The sequence below is a fragment of the Capricornis sumatraensis genome, chromosome 2, assembly GCF_032405125.1.
Source record: "Capricornis sumatraensis isolate serow.1 chromosome 2, serow.2, whole genome shotgun sequence".
Taxonomy (NCBI): domain Eukaryota; kingdom Metazoa; phylum Chordata; class Mammalia; order Artiodactyla; family Bovidae; genus Capricornis; species Capricornis sumatraensis.
Genome location: NC_091070.1, coordinates 190441780 through 190461599, shown reverse-complemented (window position 1 = coordinate 190461599; position 19820 = coordinate 190441780).

The following is a 19820-nucleotide window of genomic DNA, read 5'->3' as shown; positions in this document are numbered from 1 at the left end:
AAACCATCACACTGTGAAGCTGTGTTGCGTTGGCTATTACTATTGCAATAGTTACTTAGCACTTGTTCTATGCCAGAAGCGGAGCCGTTCTACTCATTTCACATGATATGCCTCATTTAATCCTCACAGCCTATCTTTATGGGGTAGGTTAAAATTATTTCTATTTGGGAATAGAGGAGAAAATGAGGCACAGAGAAACTAAGTAATTTGCCCAGAGTAGCACAGCGGATAAATGTCAGAATCAAGATCTGATCATAGCTTATTTACACTCTTAAAATGACTAATGACACTATAAGAGCTTTTATTTATGTGGATCAAATCTAGTGATATTTACTATATCAGAAGTTAGAGTTGAGAAGTTTTAAAAACATTTATTAATTATCTAAAATAGCAATAATAAACCCACTACACATGAGTCAAAATAACATATTTTTAAATGAAAAAATCAACATAAAGATTGGTGAGAAGAATGACATCATTTCATGTTTGTAAATCTCTTTAGTGTCTGACTTAGCATATAAGTGTATTCTCATATCTTCTTTTGTGCTATCTATTGTGATATGGTATTTGGTTGTATTAAAAGATAAACTGAGGCAGGTGGAAATTTTTAAGAACTGATCTGAGCAAAAAATCAATTCAAATCTGGCAGCACCAAACCAGTAGTGGTTACGAGTGTTCCACGAAGAACCAGGAAAGAGGCTTTTATAGAAAAGATGTGGAAGTGAAGTAATGAAGCTGTCTGATTGACTGTAGCTTAAGTGGTTGCCTCATTTAGGAAAGTCTAGTTGACTGTGATTGGTTGCCCTCTGGTTTTGGGTTCTTAAATTTGATACATTTGCAGCTTAGGTTTTGGGTTGTTTTCATAGGCTGCTAAAGCATTAGAATCATCTGAAGTCTGATAGCCTCCTTGTTTAGTATCTTAACACTTGAAATATTATGAAGAGTATAGCATAGAGAGGGGCTTCCCCAGTGGCTGTTAGTAAAGAAGCCGCCTGCAATGCAGAAAACACGGGAGACACAGGTTCTATCGCTGGGTCAGGAAGATCTCTTGGAGAAGGAAATGGCAACCCACTCCAGTATTCCTGCTTGGAGAAGCCCATGGATGAGGAGCCTGGCGGGCTACAGTCCACAGGGTCAGGAAGAGTCAGACGCGACTGAAGTGACTGGGCCTCCATGCACACACAGCACAGCGAGCTCTACGCAGGCCCCATGGTGGCCTGAATAGGAAGGCAGTCAAAAGGCAGGGAATGTGTGTATACGTATGGCTAATTCACTCTGCTGTGCACTAGAAACTGATGCAACATTGTAAAGCAACTACTCCAATAAAAATGAATTTTAAAAACTATATGAAGAAACCTGGCCTCATGCAGACATGAAAAATGGAGGACTAGCTTAGTAGCCTCTTCAGATCATTGTGAAGACTCTTCTTTGATATACAGTGCAAGCTGACAGGAGGTGGTTTCCTAAAGGGTAGCTGCCATGTGGGATCTGACAGCTCAAAGTAGAGAATACAAATTTTTCAAAATCCTCATTTTTCATCTGAACTCTCAAATTTTATCATTAGCCACAAACACCATCATTTGTTTTCCTCAAAGTTACAGCCCTGACTTCATTGTTTTAAAAAACAAAACAAACAAACTACCTAATTACGGACTACCCAAGCCTGAATAACCACAGTACATATATCAGTCATTCTTTCATGGGAAAATGGTGTCTTGTGAGAAAAATGGCTGGTCCAGCTCCCAACCCAAACAACTGTCAGAGATTTTCCTCGAGGTTCCATTGTGCCTTGACAGGCAGCAGAAATGCTTTATTTATACATCCCATTCCATCAAACAAAATATTCAAAAGACAGATACTCAAGGGTTGAAATTTAATAAATTGATGATTTTTACTGCTGCCTGCCAATGCAGGAGATGCAAGAGACTCGGGTTCAATCCCTGGGTCAGGAAAATCCCTTGAAGTAGGGAATGGCAACCCACTCCAATATTCTTTCCTGGGAAATTCCGAAGGCAGAGGAGCCTGGCCATGGGGTTGCAAAGAGTTGGACATGACTGAGCAATTAAGCAAATAGCACAACACTGCTTCATTCAAGGACATTCTTAAGTGAAATTGGCTTTTTTTTTTTTCTTATTTTAAGTTCGTGTGTGGTGGTAAATGGGGTTTCCCAGGTGGCACTAGTGGTAAAGACCGCACCTAGCAAAGCAGGAGATGTAAGAGACCCGAGTTCAATCCCTGGGTTGGGAAGATCCCCTGGAGGAGGACATGGCAACCCACTTCAGTGTTCTTGCCTGGAGAATCCCCATGGACAGAGGAGCCCAGAATGTTACAGTCCATAGGGTCACAAAGAGTCAGACACAGCATAGTGACTGATTTCACAGCACGTGTGGAAAATAAACAACTGATGTTTGGTACCATCACTTTGATTCATACTAAAGCATCAACATCACCCACTGCCATTTTTGCACCATCAGATGAAACGCTAACACAATGAAAAGGGCAAATCTAATCTCATTAGCAATCTAAAAATAGTTTGGATCTCATGGAAACGCGATAGCGTCTCAGTTTCCTCCATGGTTCTCAGATCACACTTTGAGAACTGCTGCTCTATACAGTACTCTCTGAGATAAACCTGGGAATGCATGAGCCTCCTTGGGGATCAGTTTATATTAAAGCCCTGTCCTAAGCCTGGGGATTCTGACAACCCTCTTGACCTTAGCCAGCACTTTCCCCACCTCTGAGTCAGATCCAGTCCCTTGAACTCCAGATTCTGGCTTAGATGGACCACTGACCACCACTTGTCCTCAAATCAGACCCTCCTAGCTAGGCTATACTTCTCTCCACCTCATCCCTACAGAAATAGAGGGGAACTCACAAGTCCTAAGCCTTTACAGTGTGTCGAGCACGACCGTATTAAAATCAATTCTCCCAACACTCTTATGAGATAGATATTACCATCCCCATTTGCCAGAGAGGAAACTGAGGTTCAGGGAGGCAGGATGCCCGCACTGTTCTGTCTGGCAAGAAAGCCAAGTCCTTGCACTGCCTTTTGGTCATTTCCGTCAGTCCCATTCCCACCCCCTGTCTGGACTTCCCTTCGGTCTGCCTGCTGGTGAGGTTCCAGCATGCCTCACCACCAAAATTTCCTGAAATAAGAAAATTCCCAGCACTAGTGGTTTTAATCATCCAGTGTCTGAATTCCTAATATTCACAAATCACTCAGATGTTGGAAACTATGAGACACACCAGTCTCCGGAATAGATAATTGATTAAGTCTGAGCTGGGTTGTCCCTTGCCATTGTCCTTACAGTACGGGATACTGGCCTTCCTTTGGGGAGTGTTTCCAAGTGTAGGTTCGCCATCCCTGTCTCTGTCCTGCTCTCGGGAGTTGACATCCTCCGGCTTCTTCCTCATCGCCTGGGGTTCCCTGGAAGAGCTAGAGACCATTCAAGCCAAACAACGCCCCAGGATGTGACCAGGATAAGAATCACATCCTAAGACTCAGATTCAGGAAAGTTTCTCCCAAAATAAACCCAAAGCTGAAGTAAATAAAACATTAGGAATATTTTGGGAGAGTAATTCCACAGAACTCTAAAACAGAAAAAAAAAAAAAACCATTGTCCACAGACTTTATTCAGACATTCTGTATTTCTGCTACATCTTGTTAAGTGATGGTTTCAGTATCTGACATTGATGCAAGGAGGAAATGACCTGTGTTTATGAAAATTATACCACTTCTTCTGAGGGTAAGAGCGTCCTTTAAGCACTGGTTTGAGATAGGGCAGAGAGTTTGATGAGGAGTCAAGGTTGTGATGATTAAAGCCATTCTAGGAGAAACCTGTAATTTGTCCAAGGACCAAGCGAACAGCAGCTAAGGAAGAATCGCATTGAATACATACACAAGGGACACTGCAGTTCAGTCTGACTCCAGAGGAGGAAGAAGGAACACAAACAGAAAATATAGTTTCCCAGGAAGAAACCACACTTGGTATAAAGAAGGCAAAGCACTTGGTGTAATAGACACCAACTGAGCCATCACTGGCGCATTCTATCATGACAGATTATATCATTGAGACCATGATCTTCTTGCAATCATTCATTCATCCAATGTCAAACAAGTCTATCATCCTTAGCTTTGAACTGGGTATAACACAGCAATGAGAACATTGTGCCTCAAGGTGCTCCCAGGCCAGGGGACAAAACAGACTTGAAGACAGGCAAGGATAAGAAGATAATAAGTGCTATTAATTCTGCCTCGGGAAAGAGGCCCACCCATGATGGTTTCCAAGTGAAAGTGACAATTGACCTAGTTAAACTCCCTGCGAGGATGGTGGGTGGGATTTTTGACAGATGAAGGTGGTGGTCCGCATGATACTCCCAAAGATATTGGTCATCAGCTTTCCTCAGTCTGAATTTATATCACTCTGCTTAAATCCTTCAGAATTGTATAACTTCTATGGTGCTTAATTGAAACATGATAAACCATACATTGTTATATTTGACTTAGGAAGCAGCCTGATCTAGTGGTGGAAAGTGAGGGATTCAGAGACAGGCAGGCCTGGGTTTGAATTCTGTACTCACTGTTGTGGACAAGTTGCTCAACCTCTTGGAACCATACTCCCCTCACAGAGACTTTACAAGAAACAGAATGAAGCAATTAGAGTGTCTGGCATGTAATATTCCAATCATTCTCTGAGATCAAGTAACCACATTTCAAATATCCCTTAATTCCACGTATTACTCTTTCTCTCCAACCCACAGCCTTAATCCAGGATCCGTCATCTCTCACCTTGGCTGCATGGCACCCTCAACACTTTTGTCTCTGCTTCCTGCCTTGTTCCCCTTCAGTCCATTCTTCATACAGCAACCAAAAATGGTGTAAAATGCATATGTGCCCACCACGCCTTTCCCTTACTTCAAATCTTTCAAGAACTTCTGCTTGTTCTCAGATATAGTTGAAACAAAAGTAACTCTCAGGGCCTTCATTATTTGACACTTGCTCACCTCTCCACTGCCCTTCTCCAAGCTAATATCTCTTCCTACCCAAAGTTTCATGCTTCTTTCAGGAAGCCCTCCATGACTTTCCCCCACAGCAAGACCAGATTTGGTGCCCCGCCCCACCAATCTCTGAGCTCTCATAACCTCCTGCTTCCAAGTTTCTCCTCCATCCATACTCTGTTATAATCTACTACTCTTTGTCTATTGTTAGACAGTCATTTCTTAGGGTGGGTTTTATAGTTTTTAATCCCTGGTATCCGGCCTGTTTTAAATGAATGAAAAATCTCATCATGGCAGAGATGAGATTAAAACCCAGGTCAGTTTAATTCCCAAATTCATGGGTTCCCACTATCCCCATTGAAACCTAACTGAAAACAGAAAGAGTGACCCCCTCCATCATGATCAAGCCCCTCCCACTAGCCCCTTTGAATCCACCCACAACATACATGTGCTAGGTACAGCCCTTCTATTACCTATGAGCTCACTTTCTGCCAGGAATTCATATCTCCCTTGCAAACTGAGACTCCATTTTATTCTGCAGAATTATTCTCAGGGAAAACACTCAATCCATTGACTTTGGTGCTAACAGTCTGGACTGACAGCGATAAGCAGGGGGTTTTCCTGGGCTCAGGACACTGGTTTTAGGGAGTGACAAAAAACCACACTGCAATTCAGCTCAAGAAAAAAATTCCTGGAAATCTGAGCAAGCTGGTTTGTTTCTTGTCTTGGGCCAACCTTCCTTCTTTTGTCGATATCTGTGGGCTAACAACACGACAAACAATCTCTGTGCTGGTCAAGATATGGACAATAAGTAATCGGTCTAGAGACAAAATCCCCTGGGAATAAACCTGAAGTTTCATGACTGGCTATCAGATAGCTTTTTCCCATCTCGGAAGGTCCTACCATGTCATGGGAAGAGTGTTTGTGTCGGTGGAATCCAGGAGACTCCCCACCCACTCTTTCCCCCATCTAGAGTTATCTGAGTCCAGCACATGAAGGGACATGTGTGTCATCCTAAGGAGTTTGGACATTAATACTAATAATGTCACTTACTGAAGACCTTCACTGTGGCAGACAGGTTTACAGTATCACTCCAGTCCTGAAAGTTAAAAGTCTATACAACCATGATATGAATGGGAAACTGATGGAAACTTAAGGCACATGTCATTGCTACTTCAACTGCTAAGTAACAGACAGGAATCCAATCTGCCTTCCACCCTGAGCCCAGTCACCATCATCTCTCTTCATAACAGCTTTGACTGTATCTCCTGCTTTCTCTTTTTCTCTCTTCTGAGCAGAGTGATCTTTCAAAATGTAAGTCAGGTTATATCAAACTTCTGCATGAAATCTTTCCATGGGGATAGGCATTGTTGCTGCTGCCCAGTACCCATCCTGCCCACGCATCTGCCCGTGGTTTGGTCAATCCCAGGAGTCCACTGGCCCTGCTATGGGAGCTGGTAATCTGGCCACTGCATTCTCTCTGTCGTTGTTGTTTAGTCTCTCTGTCGTGCCCAACTCTTTGTGACCCCATGGACTGTAGCCCACCAGGCTACTCTGTCCATGGGATTTCCCAGACAAGAATATTAGACTAATTTGCCATTTCCTCCTCCAGGGGATCTTCCCAACCTAGGGATCCAACCCTTGTCTCCTGCCTCCTTCTCCTGCATTGGCAGGTAGATTCTCTACCACTGTGCCACCTGCAAAGCCATTCTTTCTGCCACAGAGACTGGGCTGCAGAGATTAGGCAGGTTTCAAGGACAGGCCATTATCTCAGAAGCGAATACCGTTTGTGGTGGTATGGAGTAATTTGCTGCTCCCTTTCTCACTCTCACTCTCTTTCCAGAACATGAATGAGAAAGCACAGCCTCTGGGTCTGCTGGCAGCCATCACCTGAAGGGGACCTGGAGGGAACGCAGCAGGTAGAAGGCACTGGCCCGTGCAAGGATAGAGCCAGGGGAATCACAGGGACCCAGAGCTGGAGCCCTGATGAGAACACATCTGAGGCCTGTCCACCTTTCAGCCTTTTAGTTATGGTGAGCCAGTAAGCCCTCTTTACTCTCCACACCAGCATGGGCTAGGCTCTTTAGAAGTTGCCGCAGAGAGTCTCCCTGGTGACTCACATGCCTCCTGCTTTGAATGGCATCCGACACCCTACCTTTGTTTTAAAGGCCTACTAACTTCTAACATCAATGAGTGGTGAGGGCAAGGGCTAGTCTGTCTTTTCCCCTGGTGTTACCAGCTTCTCTGGGCTTCTTATGTGGCACTAGTGGTAAAGAGCCCCCCTGCCAATGCAGGAGGTGTAGGAGACACATGTTCAATCCCTGGGTCGGGAAGATCCCTTAGAGAAGCGTATGGCAACCCCCTCCAGTATTCTTGCCTAGAGGATCCCGTGGACAGAGGAGCCAGGCAGGCCACAGTCCATGGGATCGCACAGAATTGGACTTGACCGAAGTGACTGAGCACATACCTATCAATCTAGCACATAGCAGTCACCCTAAAAAAAAAATTGTTCTGAATGAGTAAACCCAGATCTTTCGCTAGTACATTATATGCTTCCCAGAGTCAGGGTGCCCCACACGGCATCATACGTTGAACCTACCTCTGTGTTGATGGGCTATGTTTCTCTAGACATCACGTTCGTTAGACAGCCAGCTCCCCCTTCAGTGTGGTCAAGGAGATCACCTCCAAGGAGGATTTGGGTGAGCAATGCCCAAGCTGCCGACTGTATGAGCGCCCCCCAGAAGGAAAACCAGACTGGAATTCTCACAAATAAGCGGAGAGGGGACTCAGAGCCATTGTGAGCTGGGTGACGATGAATGTGATCAGTGGGGCATGGGGAATGTCCAGGTGTGGGCCGAGGAACAGCCCATTCCTTTTGCTTATCTCACTAGCAGGCCCCTTCTGGCCTGCTGTTTCCTCCGCCTAGTCACCCAACACTGTCTGTGACCAAACCTTGACTTCATTCTCTGCATGAAAAGTGTTTACCTACAGCTGGTTTTGTTTAGTTTTCTCTGTCCCCCTCTAAAATATAAGCTCCATGAGAGCAGAGACCTTGACTGTCTGGCTCACAACTACACCTCTGGTATCAAGTATCTCCCAGTAAAAACACCATCAATGAACAGTTGCCCTGTCCCTTCCCACTCAGAGGTCAGGTCACCCACTCAGCTGACTGCCTTAAAGAGGCAGCTGTCTCCTCAGTGAGGCATTGCCCAAATGTGAGCCCCACAAACCACTTTCTGTCAAAGCATATGCTCATTTCTTTCATGGCCCTGATCAGAATATAAAATTATCTCACATATTTGTGTTTACTGATCTGTTATCTGCTTCCTCAAATGAATGTAAGCTATGTCATTCCCTGAGTCCCTAAAGGCAAGACTGCTTCCAGACATTAGGGGCTTCCCTGGTGGCTCAGAGGTTAAAGCGTCTGCCTGCAGTGCAGGAGACCTGGGTTCGATCCCTGGATCAGGAAGTTCCCCTGGAGAAGGAAATGGCAACCCACTCCAGTATTCTTGCCTGGAAAATCCCATGGATGGAGGAGCCTGGTGGGCTATAGTCCACAGGGTCGCAAAGAGTTGGACACGACTGAGTGACTTCATGTTCTCTCAAACTTTTCTGGAAGGAATGAAAGAATGAGGGAGAGAGGGATGGAATCTCCAAGGCTCTGGAACTGGTAGATGTGAGGAGATAAAGGAAAGAAGGGATCCAGGTTGATCTCAGTGTTACTTCGTGATGTAAATAGGGTGTGTTTTGCGGCATGAGGAAAGCCTAGGTCAGCCATAGTATGACCCTCTCAAAATAGCGTGTCTGGTGAAGTTCAGATCTGAACCCACTTCTCTCTGATTCATGTTCCAGTTTCCTTTCTACTGAATCACGCAGCTTTCCTGTTGAAAAGTTATCCACGTCTATGCTTAAAGGATAGACAGTCTCCCCATCCCCATTAGTCCAGGTTCTCAAGAGGTGGAAACTGGCTGTTTGAGAAACCATAACAAAATCTCTGGGCTTGTTTGTCTTCACAATGCTTCAATTAAACCACTTTAATGAGGCACAAGCAACCAATACCAGCCAGATATTTTAAAAGTCTCTCCATGCCTTTGTGCTGTAGCCAGGCCTCTGGCTTCTCCCTCTCAATTATTACCTTAACCATGCCCTGGAGACCTAAGGAGCCAGTTTATTTTGACTGGGAGATTGTTAAACAGCAGGAGGCAAGCCTGAGACACTGCCAGGCTGTGATTTCCATTGCTCCACCCGGCTAAGGAGCACAGGGTGCTGAGAATAGCTAAGGCCGCTTCCTGCTGAAGGAGGAAATGGTGGTTTCCTCAGCTCCCGGAAACATGGCTTCCTCTCCAGTGCCCCGCTCCAGGTTAACCAATTAGACAGCCTCTTCCCACCCTGAACCTCTAGAGACCTGGCCCAAGCCTGTAGAAGACATCCTGTTTCCCCTAAGGAAGAGGCCCAGCTTGAAGGAGCCTCTAGGGTATTGGAGTGAGGGGTGAGTAGGGAGTGGGGCAGGAAGGGGATGACCAGTGGCATTAATAATAGCATTATCCAGTGTCAGCTAAGTACCATGCTCCCACGGCACCATGTTGTCCTGAGACTCAGAGAGCTAAGTAAACTTGACCTAAACTCTAACTGACCTTTGACAGTCCAAAGTCATCCAAGACCATTATGTTCAGTCCTTTTCTTGTTTCTACAGAAAACACACTGCTCACACCACACATTCCAGTAATTTAGAAATATAGCAGAGGATTTGAGTGGTCACAGGGCAACATCATGTTTCCTGGCAAATAGCCTCATGGAGATGGCTTTGGAGCCAAGCTTCCTGGGTTCAAATCCTGCTTCGTACTTCCCATCCTCTATTGTTATTGTTTAGTCACTGAGTCGTGTCCCACTCTTCTGAGACCCCATGGACTATAGCCCATCAGGCTGTCCTGTCCATGGGATTTTTCAGGCAAGAATCCCAGAGTAGGTTTCCTGCTCCAGGGGATCTTCCCGACCCAGAAATCAAACCCATGTCTCCTGCATTACAGGCAGATTCTTTACTGTCAGAACCACCAGAGAAGCCCCCATCCTCTATTAGTCATATGTTATTGGGCAGGTCAGGTTCTCTGCACATCAGTTTTTCCTCTTTTTCCCTCTATCAGTAAAGCATGTAGCACATAGTTCAGTACCAAATAAATATTCATTATTGTATTATTCAACTTCCTCCTCCCTTTCAGAAGGAAAAAAAAATGTCCTTGTCTCAAAAAGAATAATGGTACCCCTTCTCTGAAAGCTTGGCATCAGCCAGTATCCATGGCCTTGGAATTTCAGTTTCCATAAGAGCAACCCTTATCAGGACATTCCTCTGAGTGCTTTCCTTATAGGCCATTGAGTAGATATAAATTCTCAATCTCATTATCATTTATTATCTTTTCATAGCAGCCACTGAACAAATGATTTTTTATGGTATTAGCACATTTTAAAAATAAACTTTATATTTTTGAATAGTTTTAGACTTACAGGAAAATTAGAAAGATAAGGAGCTCCCATATATCTCACACTTAGATTCCCCCAACATTGCACATCAATGTGGTATGTCTGTTATCATTGTTGTTTAGCTGCTCAGTCGTGTCTGACTCTTTGCAACATGGACTGTAGCCTTCCAGGCTCCTCTATCCATGGGATTTCCTAGGCAAGGACTCTAGAATGGGTTGCCATTTTCTTCTCCAGGAGATCTTCCCAACCCAAGGATTGAACCCATTGAGCCACCAGGAAAGCCCTAACTCATTAATGTGCCAGTATTATAGCTGAAGTCCATTTGGTTCAGATATTTTTAACTTTTACCTAATGTCATTTTTTTTTGTTCCATAATCCTCTCCAGAATAGCTATCTTGTCCGCTAAGCTCCTCTTGGCTATGACAGTTATTCAGAGTTCCCTTGCTTTAGATGGCCTTGACAGTTTTGAGGATCATTGATCAGGTATTTTATAGACTGTCCCTCAATTAGACTTCATCTGATGTTTTTCATAGGGTTAAATAGACAGGTTTGGGAAGGAAGATCACAAAGTTCAGAGTTCCATTTTGGTCATAGCATATAACCTTATTACCAAATTCAAACTTAAATTGAAGAAAGTAGGGAAAACCGCTAGACCAACAGGTATGACCTAAATCAATGATTATACAGTGGAAGTGAGAAATAGATTTAAGGGCCTAGATCTGATAGATAGAGTGCCTGATGAACTATGGAATGAAGTTCATGACATTGTACAGGAGACAGGGATGAAGACCATCCCCATGGAAAAGAAATGCAAAAAAGCAAAATGGCTGTCTGGGGAGGTCTTACAAATAGCTGTGAAGAGAAGAGAAGCGAAAAGCAAAGGAGAAAAGGAAAAATATAACCATCTGAATGCAGAGTTCCAAAGAATAGCAAGGAGAGATAAGAAAGCCTTCTTCAGTGATCAATGCAAAGAAATAGAGGAAAACAACAGATTGGGAAAGACTAGAGATCTCTTCAAGAATATGAGAGATACGAAGGGAACATTGCATGCAAAGATGGGCTCAATAAAGGACAGAAATGGTATGGACCTAACAGAAGCAGAAGATATTAAGAAGAGGTGGCAAGAATACACGGAAGAACTGTACAAAAAAGATCTTCACGACCCAGATAGTCATGATGATGTGATCACTAATCTAGAGCCAGACATCTTGGAATGTGAAGTCAAGTGGGCCTTAGAAAGCATCACTACACACAAAGCTAGTGGAGGTGATGGAACTCCAATTGAGCTGTTTCAAGTCCTGAAAGATGATGCTGTGAAAGTGCTACACTCAATATGCCAACAAATTTGGAAAACTCAGCAGTGGCTACAGGACTGGAAAAGGTCCGTTTTCATTCCAATCCCAAAGAAAGGCAATGCCAAAGAATGTTCAAACTACAGCACAATTGCACTCATCTCACATGCTAGTAAAGTAATGCTCAAAATTCTCCAAGCCAGGCTTTAGCAATATGTGAACCGTGAACTCCCTGACATTCAAGCTGGTTTTAGAAAAGGCAGAGGAACCAGAGGTCAAATTGCCAACATCCGCTGGATCATGGAAAAAGCAAGAGAGTTCCAGAAAAAAAACATCTATTTCTGCTTTATTGACTATGCCAAACCCTTTGACTGTGTGGATCACAATAAACTGTGGAAAATTCTGAAAGAGATGGGAATACCAGTCCACCTGACCTGCCTCTTGAGAAATCTGTATGCAGGTCAGGAAGCAGCAGTTAGAACTGGACATGGAACAACAGACTGGTTTCAAATAGGAAAAGGAGTACATCAAGGCTGTATATTGTCACCCTGCTTATTTAACTTCTATGCAGAGTACGTCATGCGAAACGCTGAACTGGAAGAAACAAAAGCTGGAATCAAGATTGCCGGGAGAAATATCAATAACCTCAGATATGCAGATGACACCACCCTTATGGCAGAAACTGAAGAGGAACTAAAAAGCCTCTTGATGAAAGTGAAAGAGGAGAGTGAAAAAGTTGGCTTAAAGCTCAACATTCAGAAAATGAAAATCATGGCATCTGGTCCCATCACTTCATGAGAAATAGATGGGGAAACAGTAGAAACAGTGTCAGACTTTATTTTTCTCGGCTCCAAAATCACTGCAGATGGTGACTGCAGCCATGAAATTAAAAGACGCTTACTCCTTGGAAGAAAAGTTATGACCAACCTAGATAGCATATTCAAAAGCAGACACATGACTTTGCTGACTAAGGTCCATCTAGTCAAGGCTATGGTTTTTCCTGTGGTCATGTATGGATGTGAGAGTTGGACTGTAAAGAAGGCTGAGCACTGAAGAATTGATGCTTTTGAACTGTGGTGTTGGAGAAGACTCTTGAGAGTCCCTTGGACTGCAAGGAGATCCAACCAGTCCATTCTGAAGGAGATCAACCCTGGGATTTCTCTGGAAGAAATGATGCTAAAGCTGAAACTCCAGTACTTTGGCCACCTCATGCGAAGTGTTGACTCATTGGAAAAGACTCTGATGCTGGGAGGGATTGGGGGCAGGAGGAGAAGGGGATGACAGAGGATGAGATGGCTGGATGGCATCACGGACTCGATGGACGTGAGTCTGAGTGAGCTCTGGGAGATGGTGATGGACAGGGAGGCCTGGCGTGCTGTGATTCGTGGGGTCGCAAAGAGTCGGACACTACTGAGCGACTGAACTGAACTAAACTGATATCAAAGACGAATTAACATTATTGATTTTGACTTTGATCACCTGGGGGTTTCCCTAGTAGCTCAAATGTAAAGAATCTGCCTGGAATGCAGGAGACCAGGGTTTGATCCCTGGGTCAGGAAGATCCCCTGGAGAAGGGAATGGCAACCCACTCCAGTATTCTTGCCTGGAGAATTCCATGGACAGAGGAGCCTGGTGAGCTACTGTCCATGGGTCACAAAGAGTCAGACACGACTGAGCAACTAACACTTTGATCACCTGACTGAGGTAGTGTTTGTCAGATTTCTCCAAGGCAGAGTTACTGTTTTTCTCCCTCTTTCCATACTGCAGTCTTTGGGAGGAAACCAGTATGTGAAGTCTGCACCTGAGTGGGGAGAGATGTTTCACCTCCTCAATGGCAGCGTATCTACATAAATTATTTGGAGTTCTGCTGAATAGGAAACTTATATGGTCTTCCTTGTTGATTTATTTATTCAATCATTTGTTTATATCAGCATGAACTCATGGATATTTGTTCTATATTTTATGTTATAACTGAATATTAGCTTATTAGCTTTGTTGCTTAAATTGCACCAGCCTTGGCCATTGAGAGTTCTTTTAGTTGGTTCCTGCATCCCTTTGACAGACCCCATCATTGTCATGCCTTGCTTTATTTTCTTTTTGAGCACTTCTTTATTTTCTGGTATTGTGAGGTGTTCTAGCCTAATCTTATAAATTTTCTGCCCCAGTCTTAGATTCAGCCATTTCTCTAAGGAGAAATGGTTCCTTTTATTGCAGAATGCCATTAGAAACCGAGATCTGGACACTAGGTATGCTCCTTATGACTGGAGTGTCATAACTTCTAGGTTCTCTCATGTTACAGAGCAAGGAAACATTTATGTGTGTACTAAGCAATAATCCATGTATTTAAACATTATTATTTTAGTGTTAGTCGCTCAATCATGTCCAACTTTTTGCAGCCCCATGGACTGTAACCTGCCAGGCTCCTCCATCCAAGTGATTTTCCAGGCAAGAATACAGGAATAAGTTGCCATTTTCTTCTCTAGGAAATCTTCCCAACCCAGGGATCAAACCTAGGTCTCCCCTATTGCAGGCAGCTCTACTGTCTGAGCCACCAGGGAAATAGGGCATTACTTTACTTGCGTGTGAGATGAGTGCAATTGTGCAGTAGTTTGGGCATTCTTTGGCATTGCCTTTCTTTGGAATTGGAATGAAAACGGACTTTTCCAGTCCTGTGGCCACTGCTGAGTTTTCCAAATTTGCTGGCATACTGAGTGCAGCACTTTCACAGCATCATTCTTCAGGATTTGAAATAGCTCTACTGGAATTCCATCACCTCCACTAGCTTTGTTCATAGTGATTACCTATTCAACCCTCCCCCAAACCCTCAGGTAACTACTGCCTTTTTGACCTTCACTATGGTTTTACCTTTTCTAAAATGGAATGTAATTAGAATCATAGAGTATGCAGTCTTTTTAGGCTACTTTCCTTCACTTAGCAATAGGCATTTAGGATTCACTCATGTCTTTCTACAGTCTTCCCTGGTGGCTCAGGCGCTAAAGCATCTGCCTACAGTGAGGGAGACCCCCCTGGGTCAGGAAGATCCCCTGGAGAAGGAAATGGCAACCCACTCCAGTATTCTTGCCTGGAGGATTCCATGGACAGAGGAGCCTGGTGAGCTACAGTCCATGGGGTCGCATCTATGGCTTAACCGTTCTTTACATTTTATTATAGAATAATATTCCATTCCAGTAATAATGATAATATTGTGCTACAATATGTGGTACGTATATGTACCACAGTTTGTCCATCTATCAAAGGACATTTTGGGTATTTGTGAGGGCTAGGGTTTTTCTGGCAATTATGAATAAAGCTTCTATAAATACCAGTGTGCGGGGTTTTGTTTGGACATGAGTTTTCAAATCAGTTGGAGAAATATCTAGCAGTACAATTGCTGAATCATATAGTGAGAGCATAGTTAGCTTTGTTAGAAATTGCCCAGCTGTCTCCTAGGGAGGTCATGCCATTTTACATCCCCCAGCAATCAATGAGACTTCCTGTTGCTCCACATCCTCACCAGTATTTGGTGCTGTCAGTGGTTCGAATTTGGGCCATTCTTATAGGTGTGTAGTGATACACACTTATTGTTGTTTTAACTCTCACTTTCCCAATGGCAAATGATGTGCATCGTTTTTTATGTGATTATCTTCTGTGGTCTTCTCAGGTGGTGCTAATGGTAAAGCACCCACCTGCCAATGCAGGAGACCCAGGAGATACAGGTTCTATCCCTGGATTAGGAAGATCCCCTGGAGGAGGGCATGTCAATCCATCCAGCATTCTTGCCTGGAGAATCTCATGGACAGAGGAGCCTGGTGGGCTACAGTCCATAGGGTTGCAAAGAGTCAGACACGACTGAAGCAACTTAGCACACATGCACACGTACCTTCTATAGATCTTCTTTGGTGAGAAGTCTGTTTAGATCTTTTGCACATTTTCTTACTGTTGAGTCTTCAATGTCCTTCTATATTTTGGGTCTTTTAATGTATATTTATATTTATTTATTTGACTGTGCCAGGTCTTAGCTGTGGCACTTGGGATCTTATCTTCGGTCTTCATCGCGGGAACTCTTAGTTATGGCATGAGGGATATAGTACCCTGACAAGTGACCGAACCCAGGCCCCCTGCCTGGGGAGCATGGAGTTTTAGCCATTGGACCACCAAGGAAGTCCCTTGTATATTTTGAATATATCTTTCATCAGATGTGTGTTTGGCAAATATTTTCTCGCATTCTGTGGCTGATCTTCTGACTATCTTAATAGTGTCTTTCACGGAGCAGAAATTTTTAATTTTCGTAAAGTTCAAGTTACTAGCTTCTTCTTTCATGGGGCATGCCCTTGTTCTCAGCACTAGAAACTCAGTGCTGAGCCTCGAATGATTTTAAATACGTTCTCTTAGGTAAGCATGACACCACTGCTCTTAGGCAAGGAGCATAACATTTATTTTACAGGAGAAATGGTCGTCTGTCACACTCTTCTCTGAAGTATCTTTAAACAGGCCAAAAAAGAGAATGAGTAAGAACTAAGAGAGAATGTGTAGATAAAAGCTGGCCAAGACAAACATTAAATATCTTCAAAGTTGCCTGTTCAGCCTTAAAAATTCACGAGCATGTGAATATCTCCTCCACTACCTTGCAGGATTTGTTTTCATATAAATGTTATATTACTGTTGCTGCACACACGCACACACACACACACACACACACACACACACACACACACACACACACTGCTGTTCTGATAAAACTGGTGCATCATGAAAAATTCCTTGATGGTTGACTTTGCCCCCCTCCTCCCTCACAGTACAGTGACATACTCCTTCCAGGAATATTTGAACTTCAGTTTGGGAAGCAAACTGGACTGAAAAAAGAGCAAGGTTAGGCAACTTGTCTGATGTCATACAGCTAGCAAGTGACAGACCCAGGCTTTGAGTCCTAACTGAGCAGAATCCTGAGCCAGTGATCATGGGAGCTCGTGGGGTCCAGTCTGTGTGTCAGGGTCCTTGGCCACAGACAGCCTGACTCAGGGAGCCTGAGGTCATCTCCATTTCCAGGAGGCACCCTCCCCTCCTCCCCCATTGACCTGGCCTTCCCTTGGCCTCCACAGCCTCTAAAATCATACCATATAATTTAGGCTTCCCTCTCCCTCCAAAGCATAAACTAGAGGAAAGGGAGAAAGCAACCCCAGACGGTGTCTATCATGGAAGCGTGTGAATGTGGGGGAGAACAAGCCTGAAGGGATGATAAAGAACATGGGAAAAAAATTACCTTTTTTTCAATAATAAAAAACTCTCTGTGGCCAAACAATTTTTGCTGAAACAACAATGCACATCATACGATGTATTGAAGAAACTTATAATTATGCCAAATTAAACTGTGTGGAAGCGTCTCTCTGGCCGTGAGAACCATTGATTTCTTGGTGTAGTTGCATTCAGTGGCTGGGGCTGGGGGAGCCACAGCTCTGAAAGCAGCAGCTTTGGGAGAGAAAGCGGTCATTCTCTCAGAGGAATGGCCTTTGCCCTCCCGAGCTTGGATCTGACTAGCTCCTCTGGAAAGAGCGGAGCTGCAAGCATTTGTCTGTGAGAGCTTGCTTTCAGAGCCCGGGACCGGCACACAAGCCTCTTTCCTCTCCGCCCATCTCATCTGGATTTTATGCATTCAGCAAACATTACCATGGATAGGCGTGGCCCCCCAACTCCACCTTCCTCCTCAGGGTTCAGTGGTCCTAAACTTCCCCGGAAGTGTCCCCCTTTCTCCACCTGCTGTTCTGGAGTCCAAGACCAAAATTTAAGCCTCTGCTGTACCAATGACTTGGAGAAGGCAGTGGCACCCACTCCAGTACTCTTGCCTGGAAAATCCCATGGACGGAGGAGCCTGGAAGGCTGCAGTCCATGGGGTCGCTGAGGGTCGGACACGACTGAGCGATTTCACTTTCACTTTTCACTTTCATGCACTGGAGAAGGAAATGGCAACCCATTCCAGTGTTCTTGCCTGGAGAATCCCAGGGACGGGGAGCCTGGTGGGCTGCCGTCTATGGGGTCACAGAGTCGGACACGACTGAAGTGACTTAGCAGCAGCAGCAGTACCAATGACTCATTCCGTGACCCTGCTTGACCTCTCCGGGTCACTGCTGAACTAAGGAAACACGCATCTAGGTGGGGCCGAGTGGGACGCTTTCTCCTTGTCATTTGACAGTGATTGCTACCCTAGCAGGTAAAATGACCAGGCAGGGACTACATCATCCACACTGGTCTTCAGATACCAAGTATTAATGCCGATGTGTGGAACCTAGAACAATGGTACAGATGAACCTATTTTCAGGACTGGGTTAGAGATGCAGATGTAGAGAGCAGACCTGTTGACACAGAGGGGAAAGGGGAGGGTGGGATGAATTGGGAGACTGGTATGTATATACAACCCTGTGTAAAATGGACAGCCAGTGGGAACTTGCTGTATTACACCAGAAGCTCAGCTCAGTGCTCTGTGATGACCTAGAGGGATGGAGTGAGGGAGGGAGGCGATGTACACATACACACAGCTGATTTAGTTTGTTGTCTGGGGCTTCCCAGGTGATAAAGAATCCTCCTGCCAATGCAGGAGAGGTGGGTTCGATCCCTGGATAGAGAAGATCCCCTGGAGAGGTAAATAGCAACCCACTCCAGTATTCCTGCCTGGGAAATCCCATGGACAGAGGAGCCTGGTGGGCTACAGTCCATGGGTCTGCCGAGTCAGACACGACTGAGCACACACACACATTTCGTTGTACAGTAGAAACTAACAACATTGTAAAGCAATTATATTCCAATTAAAAAAAAAAAAAAGAATGAAGTTTGCTGCAAGAAGCTTCGGCCCTTTGGGTAGTGACTGCTTCCTCTCAGATGTATGTAAAACAGTCAGTCCACTGTGCTAGCTCAGACGTTTTTCTCCTTGTCTTACAACAGCTTTAAAAAGAGCCCCCGTTCACTTTTGCCTACCTCACTGCCTAGGATAAGGCAGCTGTGCCCCACGCCCTACTTGTGCCCTGAGCCTCCAGGCATCTTCAGGGAATGCTTCAGGGTGACTGCCACCATTGACATTTCAAAGACTCCAGGATGGGGCTCTGAGCCCCTCCTGCTCAGCGTGACAGAAGGATGGAGCTAGAACAGGGAGTTTGGAGGATTAACCAGCTCTCCCACTGCGAGGCCAGGCAACCTGTTACTAAATCCTCCTACTGGATTAAGCCCGAGCCCACAGATCAGCCGCAGCCTTGAACAGATGTGACACGATGGGACACTTTCTGGGCCTCGGTCCAATGCAGCAGCTAAAAGCAGACGGCGCACGGGCACATGGCACTTGCCACTCTCTCCCTTGTGCTATTTGTAGTGGCAGCAGTTTCTTGAAAAAAAGCACATGTCGAAAGGCCTAGGTGTGCCCCCTGTTCTGCCACTTGCCAGCTGTGTGACCTTGGGTGGGTTACTTCACGTCTCTGAGCCGCAGGCCCCTCAACAGAAACGCAGAACTGGTGGGAGGGATTTCACAGTCCTGAAGGATGCTGAGATAGCATCACACACGTATCTCCCCAAAGAGTACGTGCAGGAAACATGCATGTGACCACTCCCGGCTGGGGGGAAGGCCTGGCTCCGATGTCCCTCCACGTCTGCGGCTCCCTCTCTCTGCCCCCTTCTTCTGTGCTTAGTGGCACTTTGCACCTGCTTCCATCTTAACGCTCAGCCTTTTCAGTTTCTCTCCCAACCATGGCTTCTCAGAAACAGGGGTTCTGTGGTTATTTATCTTTGCCTTCCCACACCTGGCCACACGTGGGCTTCTGCAAATGTATAGCAAACTAAAAACACTTTGTAACAGATGCCCTGCCTGGCATCACTCACTAGTATGTCTACCAATACTTCATATCCCCCTCCTGGACTAGATACTCTGAGAGCAGCGACCAGGTGTGTGATTCATCCTTCCTTGTAGCTTCTACAGCATCAAGACAGACACACAATGGATGCTCAGCGGATACATGTGAAAAGCAAGAAGAAAAATGAAAAAAGGAGAGAAAGAAATAGATGCCTCTCCCCAACAAC